General features: G+C 24.1%; 1 long non-coding RNA gene across 2 annotated transcripts in view; it reads right to left on the minus strand.

Moving 5' to 3' along the window:
• The window catches only part of LOC129615090 (uncharacterized), a 98562-nt gene that overhangs the window by 70595 nt on the left and 3193 nt on the right, over positions 1-24774 (minus strand). For both annotated transcript variants that reach the window (XR_008697432.1, XR_008697433.1), the window contains exons 2-3: positions 11143-11303; positions 7763-8213 (exon numbers count right to left, since the gene is read on the minus strand). This is a non-coding gene — a long non-coding RNA (uncharacterized LOC129615090). The remainder of the gene's footprint in view (positions 1-7762; positions 8214-11142; positions 11304-24774) is intronic.

A 24774-nucleotide genomic window follows, 5' to 3' on the forward strand; every position in this document is an offset into this window, starting at 1 on the left:
TGCAAAAGAAAACGAAGAAATTCAAAGAAACCTAAACTTTAAATCATATTCGAAGTAAAACAAAATGGCGTATTAGTATATGAGAAAGGCAAAAATTACATAAAGAGAAAACCAAACGATTTACAGAAAGGAGAATGACATGAATTGTCTAAATGTGCGTTAGGTTAAAAATATTTCTTAAATGCTCAGTGAATCTAAGTCTGTTTTTATACATGTACAGTTTTATTTGTATTAAACTCAATCATATTATGATAATAATGAACAATAATACAAACATATCCATACAATTAATTTGATTTTAACATTTTGCTTTCAAACACGCTTATGTTAATTCAAATAGGGTATAATATGATTAAAGTAAAAATAATGAAAAATTAAATTTGACTAGACGATTGTATTCCCTTTTATTTTTAAAACATAGAGGAGCATATTAAGCATAAAGAAATTTTTAAAGAAAAATTTAGACATTATTCATCGAGAATTTAATAAATACTTTAAAAGTTATAAATGCTAAAATAAATATTGGACCTATTAAAATAATCGCTTGCTTACAATTCAAGTATTTTTCTATAATTCATAAATAAAAGCTAATGAAGCTGCTTTTGAACATATTAGTTGTCTTTTCATTTGAATGAAATTCTAAGTATGTACTTAATATTATTAAATATTTTGATGACAGAAAAAGAAATCCCAAAAATTTTCATAAAGAAAAACTTTTACATTAACTTTAAAAAAAATGCAAACTTTTGTTTAAAAACTCAGAAAAATTTGAATGTTTTTTAAAAATATGCAAACAATAAAAAGAAAAAAATTATCGTAAAAATTAAAAAAATGACGTTGCAAGCATTGAAAAAACTTTTCCTTATCTTCTTTACTCGAGTTGTACTCATTTATTTATTTTATTGGACTCTGCAAGTAGAAAATTTTCAAGGATTTTTTTTTCTCTTGGAAATGCAATAATTTTCTTCAATTTTTTATTTTTCTTAAAATTTTTTATTTAAAAAACTTCTTTTATTCACAAATTATGATAATTTATTCTTGGATACAAAAAAACTCTAATTATCTTAATTTTCATATTATTATTAACGATTAAAATGGACATAAAAATGGCAACAATGCAATCTGTTAATATTCAGGTCTTATATTTTTAATTCAGACTTTCAAAATTTAAAAATTACCGAAATTAACTAACAAAAACTTGATAACTGTGAACGTTGAAGCTATATTTTAAGGGTTAAATTTTTTGGAAATCAAGAGCAGAACTTTATGAAGTAAATAATAATTATTTGTCACAAATTGCCGCAATTCTGAGTTGTTTTAGCATAATTAATTTAACCCTTTCAGTACTAAATTTTAAATTTATTAAAAAATTACCATTTTTTGTGTGCGTGCGAAAAATACCTTAAATTTCTAGGACCAGATTTCAGCAAATCTTAATTTCAGTACAAAAAACCGCTCAATTTAATGAATCGGAAGTTTCAGTTTTATTTTTAAAGTTCTCAAAAGTTAATGTCCGTATACATGAAAGGTTGAAAGTTGATTTTCAGTTTTGCATTTTGAAACATAAAATTTGGCTCAATTAACGTTTTTCTTCGCTATTAATTTTTTCAATTTTCATTATTCATTTATTATTTAAAAAACCATTTGTCTTGTATTAACAATTTTAGACAATTAGCAAAATAAGTTTTGTTAATTGTGTAAAATTCAAAACACATAAATTTCAATACTACACTGAGTGTTCCTGACTCTACTGGCTTTTAAAAATTTTATGTTTGAATTTGGTCAACTTAGTTATTATTAAGTACTCTGATATTTTCCGAATTTATTGACTAATTATAAGTAATTACGAGTACAATGAAATTTTTTATGTCATATTGGGATGTGAAAGCATTCGGTATTGAATATTTTAAAAACTCTACAGTTAAGATTGTTGTTACAAAATTTTCTTTAATATTATTTCAAAATACAATTTAATAATTACTATGTAGTAACATTGTACAACATTTTCAATATTTTACTTTATAAATACACAAACATACATATAAGCAACAAACAGATACAAAATAATCTTTGATAATTTATGTTTCATTTAAAACAAAAATTATTTTTGAATTTAATGTTCGCTGAAAGTCTTAAAAGACACGCGCAACTATAATCCTTTCGAATTCAAAGCTTATATAAAAAAAACTTTCAGATAGTTTACGATGTAATCAACAAAAACAAAAACAGAAAGTTTTACTTTTTAATTTTCTCATCCTCAAACTTCCGTGTAGATTTTATAAAAAAAAAAAATTGCTTTTGAAAGGATTGGTTTTTTTTTTCGTTTTTTTTTTGTTAAATATTAACTATCAAAAACAACAAGTTTATATTTTCAGAAAACAAAAAAAAAACAAATCGGCAAATGATAATAAGAAAAAAAAATTGATGTGGTCAGTACATAACCGCAATTTGTATTGTCTAGTTAAGTGAAAGCGTAACAGAACATTATAAAAATGCCTGCTAAATGCTTCTTTCCAATGTTTAGGGTGTTTGTAAGCTTATAGTTAACATATCTAGAAAAATGTAAATTTGCTCTTTGTAGAGTTTCGCTTTGAGCTACCCGAATTCCCTGAAATGCTCGCCAGTTAGTTTGGGTAACAACCAGAATGAGTTCCGTAGATATGGTAAAAAATGTTAAATCAGCCCTCAGATCAGTTTCCGAGCCTTGAAAAAAATTAATTATTGTTTTAATAAGAAGAATTTAAATATTAAATTTCAATGAAATCGGTTGAATATTTCTTTTTATAGAGTAAACGTCCAGTTGCTGATGGCTGATTTCTTCCAAAAGTTAGGAATGAGTTTTCGCGGACGGGCGAGCAAAGCTGATATTTGAAATTTTAAGTAAATCGGTTCAATATTTTCTTCAAAATGATCAAAAATGTAAAACAGGCCCGCTAAAAAGTGCAGTTCCCTACGCCTGATATATCCCAAAAGTTGATGAATCCGTGCCAAACTCGAAATAAAGTTACACGCAAAATTTCATCAAAATCTGTTGATTTAAATATTAAATTTCATCAGCCGAACTTGAGATACACGCGTGCACACACAGACCGACAGGTTGCTAAAAATTGTTTATTTACACTTCCCTACTATGGAGAAGTGCATTCCCACCGAAAACTCGGTATACAAAATTTGTTGCCATCACATAACCTACCTAATGTATACACAATGTCGGTAAAAATTTGAGATTGCAAACTTTTCAGAAAAGTTGAAACAAAGTTTTTTTTTTAATTTACAAAATTTGGTTTTCTAATCCTTTTAATGTTTTTGGTTTAAAATTGGAACAAGATAAGGAAAAAATGCTTCTACTTATTTAAATTTCTTTTATGGAAAATTAAAAATTATTAAAAATATTTTGGAAAGTAAAATAAATTTTAAGCCCAAGTGCTTTTTCAATTCACCTTTAATACGATTTCTTAAATTACTCTCAATGAGATTGAAACTGTACAGCTCATTATTGCGGGACGAAGAATTTACAGAAATTTTAATTTACCGATGACACTTTTTGGTTTTTAGCAAATTTCATTTGCCAATTATTTCGTTCTAGTGTAGAAATTAATGTTTTCATAATCATTAAAAATTTGGCATCATATTGCAGTATAAACCCTTCAAATAAACCATTTTAATATATCATATAACAATAACTGAAATAAGTGAAACAAGATGGGGAAAAAGTAATCAAAAATAAATTTTTTTTTTTGTTCATCATAATTTGTTTTTTGCTTTATCACTTGATAATAAAGAAATAAATTGTGGAAACACAAGAAAATAATTTTTTTCCCCTGAAGGATGGCAATTACAATGCAGTTTATTTTGATATTTTTTAAGCATTTTACAAAATGAAATTTTTATTAAGTTTAAAGAAATTTAATATTTTTGTTAATATTAAATTAAAATTTAAAAAACTATAACTTACTTTCAATAAGTTCGAATACTTTATTCTTATTGTATAATTTGTTTTATATGTTAATACAACTTTTTGCATATACGAGTATTAACCTTCAATTCTATACCAAGAAATCAAATTGATTTTAACAAACTTAAAATCTGTTTTTCACAATTCCACATACAGTATTTTAAAATTTTAAGGTAGCTGCCAAAAAAAGGGTCTTTCTAAAAACTCAAGCTCAATCCGAATAATGAGCCTATAAGCACTTAGTCATAAATGCAAATCAATATTACAACAAATCGCATGTATACGTGTAGTCACATATTGATGAGATCGCAGTAGTAAACCACAAGAAAACGCGCTCTCATCAATCATCTTTCGGAGGGAAAAGCTTCGTAAGTTTCTATAACTAAATTTGTTTTTTTTTGTGTTTTGTAGTAGTAACGATAATACTTCTTCGAATTTGTGGACAAAGCTTTTTTTTACAATACAAAACTTTGTTTTCTACCAATATTTTAATAGTGAGATGGAAAATGCGATTTTGAGAAAAGTCTGATAATTTTTAATTTGAACACAATATTTTATTTCAGCAACTTTTATTTTAAGAATAACAAGGTATTCAAAAATTAAAAATTTGGTATCAAAATCTATTTAACCTATTGCAACCCCTACACATTCTCAATATTTTTTTAAAAATTTAGCCATACGCCTAAGAATAATGTATGGAATATTCTAGCTAGACCAAAGTAATAATCAATCAAGAACCAATTGCGATTACGAATCAAAAATTTATATAAATATGACGATAAAGGAAAGAAAATGAAAATGGTTTACACACATATTTCTCAAGCCTGGCAGTGCTATATCCAGACAAGTGCTAGATTGGAACATACAGGGAAAACAAATGTGTACAGACCCGTTACACAATATATCGACGAAGTACACCGAATCAAATGATAAATTCTTCTCCGAAATAAAGTGAGCATAGGTGAAATGAAAGTCTGATTCAAAAGGTTTGTGGAAGCCCTATGTTCCCATCAGGAATGAACAAAGGGTAAAAATCCTTTTATACTACTCACTAGTAAAGGGAATACTGCAAAATAGGCGTTTTTAACTTACGCTTTTTATATTGAAACAAAAAAATATCTAGTTACTTAATTATTGAAAAATTTTCAGCAAATTCAAATATTCATAAAAAAAGAAAAATATTTTTTCACAGAAAATTTTTACTGTATTACAAGGATTTTTTATGTTTCTAATTTTAATCAACAAGGATTTTTGTTTTACCTACACAATCCTTCACTTCATATGCCCATAAATCCCATAAATATAAGGACAACAAAAACAAATAATAACTAAACAATGATTAAAAAAATGAAAAAAATTAAAAAAGTAAAATTTAATTAAAAATTCTTTGATTATTTTGCAACGAATCAAAACCAAAATCACAAAAAAAAAACACAAAAAAAAGTGAAAAATATTTTTTCATTAAAAGGAAATGGTCTTTGATTGACTAGAAAATTTAATCCTATCAATAAATTTTTTTTTATTTTTTTCAACTTGTTGTTATTCTTTAATTAAGTAAGGACTGATGTGTTGTTGAATTGACAGTCTAGTCTATTGAAAAAGTTTGGTAAAATTCGTTTGTTTTTCTTTCCAATTAAATTAGAGACGTTGATGAATGTGCAATTGTAACATTAATTTTATTTCATTCTTTTTTAAGTATAGTTTTAGAACGAAACCCCTAAAAAACTATTTTTTTAATATGTTTTACAAATCCTAGTGAATTAGTAATGGATTTTATGTGTAAAATGAAAAATGTAATTTTAAAAATTTTATTGAATTTGTCATTGATGTAAGATGTAATCAAGGTATTTTAAATTTTATTTCCATTAATTCTTAACGAATATATTTAGGCATACAAAATTTATATAAATCTCTGGATTCCAGGTTATTTGATACATTGCCAAATTTAAGAACTATAAGAGACAAAATTAGCTTGCATACCAATGAAAGGGTTGAAGTAAATGTTGTATAAGAATCAACAGGAGTTTCTTGACTCTTATACAAATATTTGAACTGACCTTTTGCTCTGCTAATAGTCTAATAAATTTTATTTCATTTTGCAATTTTTGTTACCCAAATTTGATACTAATTTTAAAAAATTTTCTTCATGAATTTCATTGACTTAAGAAAACTTTAACAAGAACAAATTTCAAAGTTTAAGAACAAAAATCATACACAATTTTGAAAATCTTTAAAATTTCATAACTTTAATCTCGAGCATTTCATCTAACAAAAAAGGAAATTTTTTAATTCATACCATTATTTATGTTATCGTTATTTATTATCCTTACTGCCAGTTCCAAAAAATATCTCAATAAAAAATATTAGGAATTCGTTAAATTCATTAAAAAAGATCTTGATGTTATATGATAAATATGTTAATACTAATTTTGTCAACATATAAATTATGTGAAGGGACTATAGAAAAAAAAAAAGGAAATGGGAAAAGCTAACATGACGAAAAAACATAAAATTTATTAACTGAATAATATGAAAAATGGTTGTTGTGTTCAACTTTAAATAGATTGGAAAAGAAAATTTTTAGGCTGTTCCCCTCAAAAACTCTCCTATTGCATATTCTCTTATTACTTAATATATTTCTGTATATTTTATAAAATTTTCGTGAATGTGTGTAACTTTGCTAAAAATATTATGTAAATTGCAAAAAAATTAAGATAAATTTTTCAGTTTTTCACATTGTCAGTAACTTTAATACTCAAAAATATCGTAAATTTCAACTGAAATTTCAAAATTAATTACTTATGCTTTAATTAGCTACCACAGACCTAGATTACCACAATATTATATTTATTATCAAAATTTCTTATTGGGCTAAGGAAGACTCTTGGGGTAAAACTTTAGTTCAAATTGAATCAAATGATCAAATTTAATAGAAACTTTTACGAAATATTCAGCGATTTATCAAAAAGAGTATTTTAACTAAACTATAGAGCAATGTTTTATTTATTTAAAAAAAGGATTAATGTGAATGGGAAAATGAATAATATATAAACTTAAGGAAATTTTCTATTTTATACACTTTATACCTGAAAAATAATTTTTTAAGTTAGCGAATTTTTTGAATTTTTGCTTTTAATTAATGAAACACTAAAATATTGTAGAATAATTCAAAGAATATTTTATATTTTAAATAATTCTAATAGATAATTTAATTAACTTAATTTTTTATATACTTCTCCTAGTACTTTTCAATGAAATACGAAAATTGTAACAAAGTGAGTTCAAATATTTTCTGTACAAAACAAAATTTTCCTTGTAAAATATTTCGTTTTTGACCAGAACATTTTTGACAAGAATATTTGACACCCAGAGTTTTGCGCGAGAATGCGTGCGAATTCACTTCTTCGTGGTAGAAAAGCTGAAATACACTATTCTTAGAATGATGCCGGCAATCGTGTATGACACACAATTATGACTCAACCGATTTTAATAAAAATTTACACGTGCAGGGTAATGGGCTCTCAATATTGAATTCTCAAAGCTCACGAATTTTTTTATTCTACGTAACAAATGATTCATTTTATCTTAATGGAATAATGATTCAGTATTAAAAGGGTTTATGAATTATTAAAATGTGAATTGAAGCTTTTTTCTCCCGGGCTGCCATAGAAAGCATAAAAACACAAATCTTTAATTTGAAAATATAATTATGTTTTTACACAGCACGTTTATTAAAAAAAATTTTAAAATTAGAAATAAATTATAAAATTCTTTTTCGAAATCAGAATGTAAAAAAAAAATTCTTACCTTATAAACCACTGCATTTATTCCTTTACCGCCTTTTTTCTATTAAAATATCCTTATTTTTTTTTTTTATTTTTTAATTTTTCGTTTGAATTTTCTGTTTATTTTTAATTTGCAATATCCTTTTTTGGAAATTCTTTTATGTTTTTTTTTTTTATTATTTATATTATAAAAATTTCACCTTTTTTTTCGTTAAAATATAACGCTTACTTTTTGCATATATGTAGGCGTATATAATTTCTTTTAATATATTTATGTTATGTATCTATATTTTGTGTGTATATAATGTTTAATTTACTTTATTCACATTTACTTTTCAATTTAATTTTTTTTTATAACTGTAATTTTGTAGTATGAATGTATGTGTATTGTACTCGATTATTATTATACTTGTATAACAATTTACATATGATCATTTTTTTTTTCCTTTATTAAAACAAGTTTTTTTTGTGTACTAAAAACAACAAAAATATTTACATATACATAAGTATTAAGAATTCGTATGTAATTATTGTATTTATAAAGTATAAAATCAAATTTTTATCTCTTAATATTTTTTTTTTTGCACAAAAAATGGAGAAAACTAAAGTACAAAAAAAAGGTTAACAATCATAAATTTATGTATGTATTATGTGAACATGTTATATTGGAGGGTGTAGATATATGCATATAACAATACACCATTATATACCTACTTATAATGCTTATTTAAAAATATTCTATCTAATACCGTTAACATTTATAGCATTTTTTATTATAATAAGGACGACCTTTATATTTAAAGAAAAAAGTGCTTTTGTTTTTTCCGATTTTGAAAATTCTTTAATAACACAAATTTGACATACAAAACGACAGAAAACAAAAGAAGAAAACAAAAAACAAGAAAAAATAATATGAAATTATAAATAACGGATTTAATATACGTACAAGTAAATATGGGTTTCCACAGGTTGACGCAAAATACCGTGTTTCGATGTATTGTTGTATGATCAGAACAGAACTTGGCCCTGCCATAACGATATGTAATTCATGTGTAAAAACTAATTTCTTTAATAAGTGAAAATTTACTCTACAAAAACAAAGTGATAATATTAATTTTTTAACTATGCTAATTCTACGTATTACTCGAATATTGGAGGTTCAAGCTTAAAAGAAATCGATTTGTAAATTCGCTGCAAAAATAGAATTAAAAAGAATATTAAAATATTAGGGCAAATGGAAGGGTGCTGAATTTTAGAGAAAAAATATACCAACTGGAATACTTCGGGATACTTCGGAATATAAAACATTAAGCATTGTTTTTGCATATTTCTTTATTTCGAAATTCACCCGAAAACATTCTTAGCTTGTTGGCTTGAATTATAGTAAAAGCAATAATTATAATTTTCTAGTATTTCTTTTATAAATGTTTCTCAATAACTCTTTTCAAACTAATTTTTTCAAAAATTTCCGATGGCGAACTGCAAAATGGAAAGTATATTCATTTCCATCAATCTTTCACTAATTGAAGGAAAATCACTGCTTTTCCCACTGTTGCACCAATACCTTAAGCTACGAAAACTTGTAATGTTTTCATTGTCGTTTATTTTATGTTTTTTAACTAATTTTACATAAAAGATTAGGCTTTCATATAAGTATATACAAATGAAGAATTTATTTAAGTACCATATATGTATGTCATATATGTATGTTATTATGTACATACAAATATGTATGTAACTATATTTATTAATATTAATGATTATTATGAAGAAATAATTGACACTACAGACTTTTATATATACTCTCATTGTGTCTTTTATTTTTGTCATAATTTTTTTTAATAACAAAATATAAAAATATACTTACTTATTTTTATGTATGTATATGCATTTATAAATATATTTTACACTTGTATATTTATGTAGGTAATATACGGTGTAGTATTAATAAAAATGAACAAAACCTCCGTCTAATTTAGAATTGAAATTAAAAGAATAGAATTTTGCTTTTTTTTTGTGTTTTTTACTTTATTTATAATTTATTAATATTAATTTTTATTTATAAATAAAATAATGATATTAAGCTATAATGGAATATACATACATATATCGCACATTTGCAAGAACAATGACATAAGGCAAAATTCAGAGTCACAAACTTGCTTTTATTACCATTAAACTTTAAGCTTTTCTGTAACAAAATAATACAGAAAATGTGTTCATATACTAGTATTTTTAAATCGATTTAGGAAAGTAAACTTTGCCTTAGAAATACATACATTTGTATTGGACATAAAAAAATTTTTGATCCAATCATAAAAAATCATTTTAGCTGCACGATTAAAAATACTCAAAGAAATTTTTTTCCTTCTTGATGTTAATAAGAAAATGTATGTTGTCCAAGTGATAAATTAATTAATTTCAGTTCAATGACTTTAATTTCTTCCCTAGAAAGAAATCATTAACAAAATAGAAGCGATAGAAACGCATAATACTATATTAATAAACAATTCAGCTTATAAGTTCAAATTGCTGAATTATGTATTAATACCGTATTACTACGTATTCGAAGTCAAGAAATATTTTAAAACCACAATAAATTATAAGTTTTGCTTTAATACTACAAGATTTACATATTCTCTAATTGTGCATTCAAATAATTGCAATTTATAATATTGTTTATACCGCTGATTGAGACTACTTTTCAACAAATCATGGACTACGAACACTTGAGATATGTGTTCTTAATTTACACTTATTTTGAAGAAAATATTTAAAAACATCTAACATAAAATTCGAAATTCTACATGACCTCTTTTACATTTTATATTATAAAAATAATGGTTTATTAATTTTTTGTATAACAATTTATATTAAAATTATTATACACCGTTCATTAGATAAAATTAATATACTGAAACATACATACATAAATTTCTAATTATTATTTATATTTGCACATTATATGTACACGCATATTTTGTGTGATGGTTATTATTGTTACAATTGTTATTATATACTTTTGTATTCAAATACAATTATTTACACATACATATACATATAAAATTATATGTTATGTATGAATAAATGTATGTAGATATCTTCTTAATATTTTGTTTTTTATTATCACCTTTATCACCTTGTAATAACAATTTTTGTCAGATTATTTTTACCTTTTGATGTTTTTACAAATACACTTACAATATTACGAGTATTACGACGTTGATTTTAAAATTATTAAAACCTTTTTAACATTTTTGTTTTTTTTTAAATCAAAAAATAATTTTGTCTTTATTTGTACCAAAGGTTTATTTTTATTTATTTTGAATTTGAATTTTGTTTTTAATTTCTTAATTTAAAATTTTAATTATTTTTTCTTCTTATTACATAATTTAAAAGTACCTTGTTCCAGTTCTTGTTCCACTTCAATAACTTTACATTACTCGTGTGATTGAACAGTATTTAACAAATATTACACACGCACACTTGCACATCTTTATAAATCTGATTATTATGAAAGTTCATTCTTTTGTGCACACGTTTTGTATTCGTAATCATGTGAACTGTAATTATAAAATATAAATAATAAAACGAATTAATTAACATAATTAATAATGATTTAATTGAATTGATCTTATATATTAATTAATATTATAGTAATGAATGAAATACCCTTCCAAAAAAATTAAATTCGAAAGAAGGTGAGTTTAAATTTTAAAATTAATTGAATTAAATTTTTAATAAACGCTTAGCGGTGATAGTAGAATTCTATAATTTTTTTAAAATATTTCGAAGGAAAGAATCAAATATGAATCTGATGTTGTTCTAATCAAGAAGCTTATAAGATGCCAAAACTTATTGTTTTGAATCCTGATTAACCGGATTTCAGCATCGCAAATCACATTGAATTTTAAATTGGAGTCTGGATGAATATTGTATGGGAGCTTATATGCACTTTATATTTCATAGGAAAACAAAATGAGATAATGTGGATATAATCCTGTACCTTAACCCATCATCGTGCATTGATGAATTGAATGAAATCAATTTAAAATATGTATTTTTTTTTTCATTTTACGAAAAATTTTTACCCACACTCTTTTTTGAAGATCTTTGAAAATGCAATGAATTACTGGATTAATGGTAATTCATACATATTATTTGAAATTTGTAAAATGCCAAACTGTCTTATTTTCAACATAAACTGATTAATATTAAATTTTATTTAATCTTCGTTTAATAAAAAAATGTGATTTCCCTCGACATATTACAGTGAATACTTTCTCAAAATATTGATAAATATTTAAAAATTCAGATAAGTGCAATGAAATTTTTTAAAGTGAATCTAGCAAAGCTCTTAATACATGTAAGTAATCTTGCTTCTTGTTAAAAAATGTTCTATTAAACCAAATCGTAAACTTTTATATTTTAATATTTTTTGTTTTTCGTAAAATCCTTGTTGGTTTTTCATATATCTATGTCCTTAAATTCAAGTAAATTAATATTGATATATTGTCTCTTTCCATTAAAAAGTTTTTATTGAATAGGTGGATAAATAAAATTTTCTTTTTTGAATTCTTAAAATGAAAAATATGTTGATTTAATATACCAAGTATTTTATCGAAATATAAAAAGTTTTGAAAATATTTTATTCAAAAAATTTTACAATTACATTCGGATTAAACCGATGATTCGTACTGTAGCACATTTCACTTGAACAAATGAGAAAAATCCTTAAAAAAAACGACATATTTTTTATTTTAATTATTCTTATGACATGCCAAAATATCCAACAATTATTGCATACGTTTAGAATGAGCACAAAAATAAAAAGAATTAGAAAAGGTTCAACTGGATGACTAATTAATTCATAATTCGAAAAACTTATGATTTCGAAATGATAAGGTTAATCGAAAAATTATGTTTTACCTATTTTAAGATACTTGTTGTATAACTTGGGAAATGTTTACTGCTTTGAAGATTTAAGAATCCAACCTTTAAGGGTGGTACGAGAAAGAAAAGTAAGCAAATTTTTTCCTGGAAACATGCTATAAAAAGTGAAATATCCTTAAAAGACTGTTATAATGTACAATTTTTTTATCTTCCGAAATATATTTTTAATCTTTTCAAAATATTTTTTTTTTCAGAAAACAAGTCGTTAATTAGACTGCAGAGCAAAAATAATTGATATTTTGTAATTTTTAATTGTTATAGAATTTAATAGCGTAATTACGCATTTTAATCAGAACAGTAATTCCCTTTTTTATTAGAGGCTAAAAATTATAACACATTTTTTATTATTGCACATAACATGGTTGGCATACATTTGTTTTTTACTGGAAAATTCTTTAAATTTCTGTGGTTACAAGCAAACACTCTACATTGGCTTGAAAGTTATGGAAAAAATGTAAAAAGCTAAATAGATTTTTTTTAAAATTTAATTTAATTTTCTTTTTTTACTAAAAGCAAATTTTTTTGGGTTTACCAATTTTTTCTCTAATACTACAACGTTTTTAAGTTTAACAAATAATCAACGATTATTTGCGTTTCTTAAGCAAGAACTAAGCACATTTTTTATTGTAAACGTGCCCTGAAAGTATGCAATATTATTTTGATTTTTAAAATAAAAAATTCTTTAAATAAAATACATTTTTTTTTGATAGAAATTTAATAAAATTTCATTTTATGTCTCTGTTTTATAAATTTCATTACTTTCTTAAACATTAAACTTAAATTTTGAACAATTTCGCTGTAATAAACTTTTAATGTGTTTGAAAAAAAAAGGCTTTTTAAAATTATTTTAAAAAATACTAAGGACCAGTTGAAAATTTTTATTTCGTTCACTCTCACTAAATTCATGTTGAGTTAAAAGCATTTTTTCCAAAAAGCGTAACCAGAAATTAAATTAAATTTAAATTTTATATTTAAAATTATTCACATAACGAGATTCTCAGTAATTTAATATCTAAATAAGTAGTAAAAAAGTGGAGATAAAAAGAACTTTTAAAGACCAATTATACAAAATAAAGAATAAAATGTTCACAACATTAAAAGAATAAAGTTGTAAATCAGTTGAAAAATTTTTTTCCAAGAATTTAATTTAAAAGAGTTTATTTTTTCTCATTTTTTGTTTTTGTTTTGTTGCGGTCGTATAATCTTTACTTAGTTAGCTGAAAGGCACAATAAATCAACCTTTTCAAATAACAGCAAGGAGAAAAAATAATAATAATGTATATTTTGTATTTGGGGCATTAAAATTAATTTTATTATACATTATTGAATTTACACGGGATTTTGAAAGAAAGTCAAGAGATTTTTTTTTATCAAACCAATGCAAAGCACTTTAATTTTAATGATGAAAATAATTTAAATAAATTCATAAGGGGTTTTCAGGTTCCTAAAAAAAAGATATTCTATTTAATGCATTTAACGCGAAATGCTAGCAAACCAGCATGAGTCCACAGAAAACTGTCTCCAAAAACAGGACAAAAGCAAATTTTCGTGACAATTCAAGTTTTTTATTTATGAATTTAAGAAATTTTCAAGAAAATTTTCAAAATACAAGAAAACCGAATATAATAGATAAACTGAACGGATTATAAAGGATGGTCCGGTCCAAGTGTGAAAGCTTTTGAGAGGTGAGTTGTTGGAGTTTCAGGACTAGTTTTGAAGGGTTAAAAAAATAAAATTGAATTGAAAAAGTCATGTTCAACGAATATCCACTACAACTTCGAAGCTGTCGAAGTTAGAGAAAAGTTGTGTTGAGAAACTTTTTTGCCAATTGATGTACCAACAAAATAGTATGCCGATGATTGATGTCAGACTAACAGTTTTCAAGTAATAGATATTCAAAAACAAAGTTTTGAATTGAAATCAGTACTCAAAATTACTTTGTAAACAAGATTTTGGATGAAGAGACAGTAGATATTGCGGGAGAAACAATAGTTTCGTTTTATATTTAATAAAGTAAGGATCATACATATAAGAATATACAATACCTATTTTAAATGTTCAATACGGAATTTATTGCGATAGTTAATGGAAAGGATTCATAGTTTAAATAGGATTTAAATGGGCTACCTTTACTGATTTGGATGTTATAAAATTGAATAAATATATCTTGCATTCTAAGTGATAAATCAGCAGTTAATTTTCATTTTACCCAGAAATGTGTGCAGTTCCACAATGAATTCAATTCAAATTCATATTTAAAAAATTAATAATTACATATTTTAATTAATATAAATTATTTTTTATAATTAATAATTTTCAAAAATGTATTAATTGAAAATCCTTAATTCTGTGACCTTTAATCTAAATCTTGTTGACCTTTATTAATTGAAATTCAGACAAGAAACTTATAATGAAGAGTAAATTATAAACTTTGGATATTTTTGAACTTTTAAAACTTTATTGAAAAATATTTTGTCATAATTTATTTTCTCCAAATTAATTGAACGATGAATTTTATGACTTGTATTTTGCTTTCAAAAATAAATTTAACAATTTTTTGTATCGCAGTTTAGACGTTCATTTCACTTATAAAATTCATTAAAAACTTAATTTACAAAATAATATTAAAACCGCAAAAGTATTTTCGAAATTTCAATTTAAAAAAAAAGTTACAAAACTTTTAAGTGGAATATTGTTAATCTTTTAAATGTCTACGCTCCATGCAATATAAACTCCTTACAATCTTCGGGTAAATTACATTTTCCATACAGAAATTCATTAGCCAACAATGGAGTAATTTCATTTCTCTTTTAATACAATTAAAACTCTTCTGAGAGGAATTCAAAAAGTTTTAATAGAAATTCCAAAATTCATTTTCATTTATATTTTCTATTACACTGTGCACTGTGCATTGTGATATTATAAAAACAATTTAGCAACTTGCAGAAAATTAGTAAAACCTTAAATATTATAATATAAATTTCTTAACCTATATTTCCTAACCTATTAAGGTTAAGAAATGAGTCATTTGGAAATATGGAAAAAATGAAAAGAAATTTTAAAAGAAACTGATGGAAAACTTTAAATTAAATTAAATGATTTGCAGAAGTATGCAATTATTCCAGCAATTCAGTCTGTTCAATTTGTCGAAACTCTTATGCTTTGTAGGATTATAAATCAATAGCACTTCCCAAAACTAATAACCATCCATAGCAATACGCCAAACCATACGTGACTCTGAATATTTTAAAATAATTTAGTAAAATTTCGAAGAACCTATACCTTAAATAAGATGAATTGTTCCAATATGAATTGTTTTAGAGCGTAAGACAGTCATCGAAATACTGAAGATGTAATGAATTTACTCAACTTTTCATGATCGTGGAAAATTAGCTTGAATTTGGACTTAATTTTAAATATTAAAAATGAATTTATTTTCTAATCAATGGACTTATTCATTCAATTCAAAAAATCTCCAAAATATTATTCAATATATAAAATTGCATCCAGTAATAAAGCAAATAAATTTGTAAAACTTTAGAAACTCATCATTATTTTTAAAACCTTGAACTACAATAACACAAAAATATACAATTGTAGTACCAATTTTCAAGGGTTCTCAGTAATAGTGATAAAGTGACTTTTTTTCCGTTTTTCTTTTTGTAGTAATTTCAAGAATCATAAAAACTTTTCTTAATTAAAATGCTTTTGTTATGTTATTCTAATAATATAAAATTTAAAATAGTTCTAATTAATATTTAGATTTAGATTTTGAAGAAATAAATTAAATATCGATAAACAAAGCAAAGTTGTAGTAGGAAATTCGAAATTATTGTTAGCAGTAATTGGATACAAAATACAAATTCTATTTTAGGAAACCTTACGGATGAGAGAAAATTCGTGTGTGTGAGGAATGGAAAAAATATTGTAAATAAATTGAAATTCGTTCTAAATTTTAGATCGTTAGTCAAAAATAATGGACTTAGTCTACTATAAAATAATTTTTTTATTTTTAATATAAAAATTTATATTCTTTAATATTTTTTTGTTTTAATTATTTTCACGTTTTTTTTTTTTTATTTTTGTTCTATTATTATTTTAATACTCCGAGCATATGATTTTTTCTATACGCTATTCTAGACTCTCGAATTCTTTTGTTTTAATTATTGCATGTTCAAGAACAATTCTATTTCAAAATAAAAAGAAAATAATAATAGACACACACATACATACATATATGCAATATATATATATATATAAAATTTTCTTTAGTTGGAGGAAATGTTGTAATTATTTTTGAATCCATTACAACGTATTGTGGAGGAAAATTTACACTACATATACAATACACTACGTATTACAGTTATGTTGGTGCTGAAAATAAAAAGTTTAATCAGGAAATTCTAGCTGTTAAGCATTATTATAATAAAGACATTTTTATTATGAAAGAATATTCAAGTTTCTTATAATAAATAAAAGAAAAAAAGTCGATTCGCTAGAAAAAAACTTCTATTTCCCTTAAACTAAAGGTTAGTTACAAAATTTAAGAAAAATTAAAGTAAAATTTTTCTCTGGAATTTCATGATCTCGCATATTTAAAATTATCAGGGATTATCAGTGGCAAATATACCTATTTTTAATGAATGACTCAGAACCAAAAAAGGCTAAAACGCTCACAAAAATATTTTTTTATGGTTTTAATCGGTCACGTATGGCTTGAAAATTTTGATATTTATTTCTATTTTCGAGATAGTATCAATGAGTTTATGTTTAAAGCCCTAATACCAACTTGCATTTTATATAAGTACTTATAACGACACTGCGATAGAAATAAATAAAGTTGGGTCAAACCAATGGTTGGTATTGAAGCACTTTTCCCTTCAGCAAGTGAAAATTCTGCTTTTAAATACAGTCTATGGATACCTATCACACTATTAAAATTATTTTCATTCATATACAAAGCTATTTCTAGGATTGCATATATTTAGGATGATGCATACAGTCTTTGAAATAAAGCAAAAATTAATATAAAGAGGGGTTAACAAAATGATCGATTTTTAGGGTTGATTGTGTGAGTTAAGAAAAATAATTATATTTTTTAATGTCATGGAATTTACCGTTAGCTTTTTGTGTTTATAGAAATTTGAAAAAGCTTGCGTTTTCGGAAATATAAGGTGTCAAAAATTCAAATTTTACAAATTTCAAAAAACGATAACTTGAGAGGGGGAGGAGATGGAAAAAAATTTTCTTCTATCGAAATGAACTATTTGTTAATGTCTAAAAGCTCCTAAAATTTCAAACTTCTACCAAATTTTTGATGTCGTTTTTCTTCTAGAAAAAAAGGACTTTAGATAATGGTAAATTTAAACGGCCATTTTGTTTTTCTAAAGTTTAACTATAGTATACCGCGCTAGAGAAGGTAAGCCCCTGCCATTATGCTTTTGCAAAATTTCAAAAATGCTTATGGTTTCATTGCAACAAATAGTTAAAAAAGGCCATTTTTAGGGTTTTAGGGGGGTATAACTTCTAGAGGGAGGGAGATAGGTAAAAATTTTGTTCTACGGAAATAAGTTTCTAGTAAAGATCTATGTACGTATTAAATTTCAGCTTTCTATCTTCAAGGGTGTAGAAGTTTTGTAAACAAAAAAAGTGTCCACGGACGGATGGACGGACGGACGGACGGACTGACGGACGGACGGACGGACGGACGGACGGACAGAGTGAAACTAATAAGCACTTTTTTTCAAAAATTTTTTGGAAAAGTGCTAAAAACGATGTAAATTCTGTTCCAATAAAAGCGCCTTTTTGAAAAAAAATGTGAAAAATAAAAAGTGTCAATACAAACAAGGCAAAACTTGCCAAAATAAGAAAAAAAAAATAAGGTAGTATAAATTTCTAGCTGCAAATTCTGTAGCAGAACTTTTGTAGAACTAGAAAGTTCAACCGACTGCTTTGCTCAATATATAGTAAAAAAACCAGACTGCGACTGCAATTGTAAACCGAACTTAATCTTTTCCTTAATTATTTGCCACAAGGTACCTCCAAACGGGAATTCTTAAACTAAAAAAAGATAATTTTTAAGAATTTTAAAGTTTCTATTTCAAAATCTATATATTTGTGAAATAATAGGTATTGTAAATATGATTAAGGACGTATTACGATTCTGACTATGAGTCACTAATTATTGCTTTAGTTGAAGTATTGCACGTTAGTCATTAACAGTTTTAAATTTTATTTCTGATTAATTAAAGAATACTTGGTAATTGGATTATGAAAATTTATGCAAAAACCTATTTTTTATCATTTCATTCGCTAACCTAAAAGTCTTGTGATTTGACTGAAAGATATTTTATCACTAAAGAAATTCGTAACATTATAATAAAGTTTAAAAGGCTATAAAGAAAAGTGCATTTAAAAAAATTATTCAATTAATTTGTTCAGATTGTATTTTGGTACTGATCTATTGAAGCGAACTATGAACGATGAAAGATGTAGAAATTTAAAAACACTCTTTGAAAAAAAAAGCATTGCCTTACTCTCTTAACATGAAAAAATGTAATCTTATTGCATATTTGTCGGAGAATCGGAGTGAAACGAGATTGAAAAAAGTTACGATCTATACTATATAACTTACTGTCTATAAGCAAAATGATTGTTTTCATATAAGAGGTAAATAAGAATATCAAAAGGAAACTTATTCAAGATTACGGTGGATTTCAGAAGCAATTTTTTTAAATAAGACTAGCCTATACCATTTTACGGTTATCAAATTTCAAAATTTGTTTGCAGTTTTGACTCAATATAAAAAAAATCTGATATGATCAGCACATAACTAACTGCAGTGTATATTGCCTGGTTTAGTGAAAGTGTTACAGAGTTTTATGAAAATGCATTTTGAACACTTCCTTTCAATTTTGAGGAAATTAGGAAGCTTTTAGCTAAAATACCTGGAAAATTGTAAATATGGCTCTTAGTATAATTTCACTTTGTACCGCTTAATTCACCAGTTAGTTTTGGTAGCAGCCAGAACTCAAATATCAAATTTCAAGAAATTCCCAGCCCCCAGTTCGGTTTCGGAGCTTTGATTTTTCTAAAAAAAATTATAGATTCATTATTTTAACAGCCCAAATATAATAAATATTAAATTTCAAGAAAATTCTTTGATTAATACATACTCAACGTAAAATTGTAATTAAAATGTAAAGTCCTTTACATACGCAAAAATCTAAAAAGTTCCCTCTAAAAGGAGATATCCCAAAAGGTGATCAAACCGTACCATTGCCAAAAAATAAACTAACATATAAAATTTCATCAAAATCGGTTCAACCGAACTTGAGATATACGCGTGCACACATAAACCGACAGAGCTACATCTCTCTACAAGTAATTTATTTACGCTCCCCTACTATGGAGAAGTACGTTCCCACCACATACGAAGTGTAATAATTATTTAATTAGTCTACAATATTTTACTTAAACACAACATTTTTACTTAACATTGAGAATGAAATTTTACAAATTTCTGTTGGTATAATAACTATAAAAATTTCCTATATCGTGCAATTCATCCTAATTTTTATCAAAAATTTAAATGAAATTTTGTTTTTATAATTTTAGTTATGGCTAAAATCAATATGAGTTTTAATAATTTTGTTTGTATTTTAAAATTTATTTTCGTCAAATTTCATATTTTATAATGTCAAAATTCACTACCCATAATTGACAACTTATGAAAAATAAATCTGAACTTAATGATATCGTTATTGGATATATACGATAACTATGAAAAATTAATTTTTTATGGCGGACACATAAAATGAAGTCATTATTACAACAACTTGTTATATAAGTATATAAAGGATAATAATGAATTTTTCAAGTTGATTCTTTTAATATTATGTGAAAAACATTGAGTGTTCAATAGAAACAATAAAAATTTTTTTTTTTCAATTGCTATTAAAATTAAACTTAAAGCAACGCACTTCTATTATCAAACATTTTTTTTATATTATTATTAATTAAATACATATAGTATTAAAAGAGTTTTTTTACAATTATCAAGCATTGTAATACGATTTGTTCTCCTTACTGAATTTGAATCATTCAGTAAGGAATTAAATATTTTCAGATATTTGAAATTTATTGGACAATAATTTACACATAATGTTTTAATATGTTCCATATTGTATTCCATATGAGAATATTTCTTAAATTAATGTCATAAAGACAAGAGACAAGCTGAATGCTATATTAACAAAAATATTGCTAAAACTTCAGGCTTTTTGCAATATAATTACAATTTATGTGTTCAATACTTAAACAAATTAAGTATCAACCAATTAAAGGTTATTTTGACTTATTTTACCCCTAAAATTTTACCAAAGTACATACGTATACGTAAGTGTAAATGATGAACATTATATTATATGTATATTGTTTTCCAATGTCAACAGTCTTATAAAATAATCAAGCAAATAAACAAACATAGATTGCAAAATCTAAACAGCTGCACGCAGGACCAAGGTTGATAAACATGAAAGTAGATCAATAATTATTAGAAAGAACTTTATTATTTATTATATAAAGAAAACAATACAGAAATAATTAACAATATTAAAATTCTTTTAAGCATTATGGTAATGCCGTTCATCTTATACCTTTTGAAGACCAAATATTTTCTTTTCTCTTATCTCTCATTTTTAATTTGATAAACACGATTTGTTCTTGTTTAATACAAAAATTTACTTTATAAAATAGATATTTCGTATACATTGTTTTTCTCTTTTAAAATATAACAACGCTGCCTTTGTTTTTCTATAAAAAATAACTATATACATATACATATACATATATACTCTCTCAAAATCAACATCACAAAATAAATAAATAATATAACAAGATGAATTATGAAAGAGAATAATGACGCTCATTTTCATAACTAGTACAAACAACTGCTAAAAATAACATTAAAAAATAATAACAATTTGGAGAAAAAAAAATAATTTGAATAAAAATACAAAGAGAAAAAAACAATACCCTAAGGAAATAATTATGAATTAATTCTATTTGTTATTCTTTTTTTTTTTTCTCTGTGTATTTCTATTCAATTATGAAAATTTTCACCAAAATGAATACCAACAGCCAAAATAGGGTTGAATGAAATTCCAGGATAAAATTATTTTTATTGTGCTTTTGTTCTCCTTTTACTGTTGTACATTGAAGAGTTTATTGTTCATTTACTATCTATTGTTGAATATAAAACTAAATATTTATATGTATGTATACAAAGTGTATCCGTATAACAATAAAATAAAATTGTATATTTTTACCTATGTAAAGATAAAAAATGTTGACGGTATTTAAATTAAAAAATAAATTTTTTTACGCTACTTTTCGTTTTACTTTTATTTGCTTCAGTTAAAACAAAACAAAAAAATTACCAACCCACAATATGTCGGTACAAGACGAGTACAGGTAGTTTATAAGTATAATTACTAGTTATAAAGTATAACAATAATAATAACTGTAAAATATAACAATATTTTCATTATTTCTGTTCTGTTCTCTCTTTCATCTCTTCTTCTCTCTATATATTTTCATTATTACATTTTGTTTTTTTTTTTTTATTTTTTAATTCAAAAATTATTTTATTTTCTTCGTAAATTTAATTGAGCGCATCAAAAGTTTTTGTTTTTCCTTTTTTCTTGCTTTTGCAATAAAACAAAACCAAAAACAAAAATAAAAGAAGATATATGGATGTGTACAAATAAAAATATATTATTATTGTTATATTTATCAGGATAATAGAAGTCGTCCTTGAGATAAAATGTATATATATATATATATATATATATATATATGTTCAACATGGCATATACCGTGAAAAATATTACATCAAAAATTCTTCAAAATATATTAAAATTGAGAAAGGAGAAAAAAACCAGCAAACAAAATAAATAATATATACCTACACATATACGTACATAATTACATTCATAAAGTACATTAAGTATTACAAATATAAATAACAGACAGACAATAATAAAATTGACTATAATTAGTATTTTTATATTCAAATTCTCTCTTATAAATTTTTCCTCCTTTTTTTGTACATAAATAATTTATTTTTTTAGTTTTTTGTAAAGAAAAAAACTTAAATAAAATGTATAAGAGTAATTATATAAATTGTATCTTAAAAACCAAAGAATTATACTCTTGGTTACACATCATATTTTGTGGTTATAAAAAGAGAACGTATATAAAAATTATATATACAATTTAAATCAAGTATTATACTAAAAACTAAAGATGTTTTCAAAAATTTTTGGAATACACATACGTACGAGATTGTATAATAATAATAAGATCTAAAGCAATTAATATTTTTTGTATTTTGGTACAAAGCTAAAGTAAAAAAAGTGCTGGTTTTTTAGTTTTTATTTTAAATAAATAAAAAGCTGGTTTGCTTAGCTTCATAATCAGCCCACATTATTTTGAAAGAAATGTTTTGTAATAATGCACCTAAAAGTATGCAATTTTTTATTTTTTAAATATTTCTACAGTCGTACAAGATATAGATAATGATTCAAGCCTAATTATAAGAAGATGCAGTAAAGAAGTCTTTACAGATTCTCGATATATTTATATTATTTTTTGCTAAAATAGCAGATTTATATTATATACAGATTTAATAGAACTATTCCATATTGTAATAGCATATTTCATATTGCAATTATTTCAATAATTCTATTATATAAATTATATTGTATTTACGTTTAATAGTTTAGTTTTCTAGAAGTATATTTTTAAATTTACGAATTTGGATGAAGGACAAGTTTGATATTTATGTTCCTTTACTAAACTTCTTAATAATGCGCTGCTCCTTTCACGTACTTATTAAATTTATTATTTATATCACTAATATTTGATATTGAAACACTGTAATTTAAACATTACAATGTCCCATACCTTTCGGTTCAGAAAGTAGCGCAAACGAAGCTGTATTTCTACTGTTTATTTAATAAGTTAAAGCAATCAATTATTTTTTTGAGATTAGAAGCCATTTATTAAAAAAATTTGAAAAAGCTAACAGTTTTCAAGAAATAAGTTAAAAAATTAATATTTTGCTTTTCATAAAATATGAATAATTATATTAATTATAATTTTATATTTTAATTGAAATTTTCGTACTACTTTATATAAACGCTGACATGGTGTCATGCTGTTTAGAAAAATGCTAATTGGTGCTGTTACTTGAAAAACATTGTTATTTAGTCAAGCTATTTTAAAATTCGTTGAACACTAATGTAAAATCTATTCTAAATTAGGAAGGAATACGAAAATTTGAATTTCATTAAGTCATTTTCATTACGTATGTTCTGAAATTTACGTTTTTTCGTTTTTTGCTTTATAAAAATAAGAAAGAAATTGTGCGTATTACATATTTTTACAACCTAGCTCAGACTTAAACTAATTTGTATAACAAAATATGAAAATTTTCTGAAAATAAATAAATATCAGATTCAGATTTCAGATTCAATATTTTAGGAATTTAATATTTGAAAGTAAGCTATGAGGCTTCAATATTGAATCATAAGTTTAATAATAATTTTATGGAATTTCCAAAAACCTAAAAAATATAATTATATTTTACTTTATTAAAAATCATTTTTATACACATATTTACTTGTGTATGGCTCGAATTCTCTTAATATTTAACAATATCATTCATCAAAATTAGAAATATAATTTTCATAATGAAAATATACTTCAAACTTATAGAAGAACTTAATTAAAATACAGTAAAGGTACTCGTACTCATAATAAACTTTACAAATTATTTCCGCAAAATTTTTACTCCAAATATTCAATTTCCAAATATATATTTATTATATAAAACAAAACTTTTTTCCAATATTTGATGTTATATACAACAAAATACATAATATACAAAATATATATACATATATAAGTATATATACTTGTAATGTAATGATATTGAAATAAAAATAAATTGTTTATTTTTATTAACAAAATATTTTGTAACATCAATTTACAATCAATAATTATGAATATGAAAAG

The sequence above is a fragment of the Condylostylus longicornis genome, unplaced genomic scaffold, assembly GCF_029603195.1.
Source record: "Condylostylus longicornis isolate FDR11 unplaced genomic scaffold, ASM2960319v2 ptg000135l, whole genome shotgun sequence".
Lineage (NCBI taxonomy): Eukaryota > Metazoa > Arthropoda > Insecta > Diptera > Dolichopodidae > Condylostylus > Condylostylus longicornis.